The sequence below is a fragment of the Nicotiana tomentosiformis genome, chromosome 12, assembly GCF_000390325.3.
Source record: "Nicotiana tomentosiformis chromosome 12, ASM39032v3, whole genome shotgun sequence".
In the NCBI taxonomy this organism is placed as follows: Eukaryota; Viridiplantae; Streptophyta; class Magnoliopsida; order Solanales; family Solanaceae; genus Nicotiana; species Nicotiana tomentosiformis.
Window position 1 is genome coordinate 86,208,249 of NC_090823.1, and position 2,518 is coordinate 86,210,766.

Below are 2,518 nucleotides of genomic sequence, written 5' to 3' on the forward strand. Positions count from 1 at the left end.
TAAGTCTCTTGCCTAACCCTATAATAGGGAATCTTTCCCGTAGGTGCTATAAATGATTGTTGCTAATAATTGTGGGTGCTATGTGCGCACGATGTGACGAGAGTCCGCATGTAGCTAAAACATCATGCGTATGTCCGGGTAGTTTTAGAACTCTACCATGTATTACTTGTATTATTTGCACTTTGCTTGTAAGTTTAATTCCTTAAATTATATTTGAAGATTAGATAAAGGATTTGTAAAGACTCAGCTTCACTACTTTGCATTTTTGGCGGGACACTTGACTGTTGGTGGAAACTATACCTTCCTTGAGTATTATTCTTATGTAGTAGCCATTAATCGGAGTTCATAGAGTATTATCCCTTTTTGTAGATCGGGCGGAACGCCTCGGCAGTATAATAGATACATCTATGGTTCGCGCCGGTCAACCCTCGACAGTGTACACACTATTATGGATCGGGTCGTACAACCTCGGAATAAATCGTACGTGATATTGCTCGGAGTCCGATTATGCTTGATATTTATTCCATGACTTGAGAAATTTTAATTACTTGATAGCTCTCATTTGTCGAAATTAGTATGTAATACTTGGAAATTTTAATTGATATCTAGTTAAAGAACCACTTATTTATCGTTCATTAATTCGTTATTACTGATGTATTCCATGAATATTTATGATTTCTGCTCGTTATTTATTGACCCTTAGTAAGTGTCAATGTCGACCCCTCGTCACTACTTATTCGAGGTTAGACTAGATACTTACTGGGTACATGTTGTTTATGTACTCACGCTACACTTCTGCACTAATCGTGCAGGATCTGAGCCTATTCTGCAGTGTCCGGAGTCTCTTCTTGTTGTATTTACTTTTCTGTCGATCTTACTCCAAACAATAGTAAATGAGGTTTTGTATATTCTACTAGTTTTGCTCATACACTTGTGACACCGAGTTTGGAAAATATTCTAGTAGATATTATGTGGTTTTGAGTATTAAATTCACTAATTTCCTATTTCGTTATTTTATGCTTTACATTACCACAAACATCTACTCATTGCTTTCTTATTAAATAAAATTTATTTACTTTAACAATATTTAAATGAACAATTACATGGATAGTTCACTGTTGGCTTGCCTAGCGGTGGCGTTGGGCGCCATCACGGCATATAGTGAGAATTGAGTCGTGACAACTTGGGTGTATTTCACACCATTAAGAGTTGGTCATTCTAGAACATGTAACAACTCAAGAAGCAAAACCTCTAAGTATAAGAGTGTTGTTTAGTAAAGTGTTGTCAACAAGTAATGCCTCTAAGTATGAATGTTGTATATTGAATATTAGGCTGTAATATCAACATGTGCTGATATTAAATAATGTTGTGATCGATTATAATAGGTAAGTAGTCTTCAAATTGCATACATTTCCTTAATATTATGTTGTAATAATAGTCATTGTCTATATAATGAAATTGGAGTTAACCAATTATAGGCTTAGGTTGACACCGATATAATTGATACGTTATACTAATCTATTTTATCCAATTCAAAGTTTACAGTTTGTTGAATTAGATGTTTACAAGTTTAAGTTATTCACAAATAGTTGTTATTTTTTATTTAAGGTAACTAAATTAATACTTTACACTAACGAACAACTAACAATCGGTGACCTACCCTATGCTTGTCCAATTTATGACTGATATACCGTTCTTAATTCTTTACTATGAAATTCTATTGGTTTACATTTACAATGGATCTATATACCACTAGTGGGGTAGACTATATGATGTAGGTTTATTCAACAATTCCTGTGAAATTTTTAATTCATTGGCGGAAAATTCAAATATTTGGAAGACTGAAATTTATATCCCCTTAGTTGTATATTTCTATTGGAAACTTTTTATTTCATTTTGAGGTCTTTTTGCACTTAAGTGTTGTCAAATGGAAAAAATAACCAAAGCATAAAAATAAAAGATGGCACAACAGAATTCAAAAAACAGGGCATAAAAATAAATAGAAAAAACTTAAATTAAATATTTTTATTAAATAACTTCCCTGACAGCAACATACATTTTTTTCCATTAACTAAAAAAAAATTAAACTGCAGGGTGAGAAGGATCACGGGGAGGGAAATTTCCTGGGCTAACATAGTGGTGAATATTTGCACCAACCATACAAAGGAGAATTTGCAACATGCGTGTGAAACGACGAATGTTCCTCTCTTGCCTTACCCTGTCTTCTTGGATCTCTCAGATGAGCATATCCAGTAATTCCCTGATGAAATGGCATCCATGATTGGCCTTGGCTCGGAGGCATTTCTCTATTAAGTGATTGAACTATTTGAAAGAATGATGAATAGATATTTCCATCAAATCCAGTGTATTTATAGGCAGAATTTGACACTAAATGGTGTCTTTCCATGTGACTTCTCATAAATGACGTGGCTATTGAGAATTTTGAGAAACTAATTGATACTTTGAATCGGCATATGTGATGTATTTCAATTAATTAGACAAGTCCTTAGCATATTGG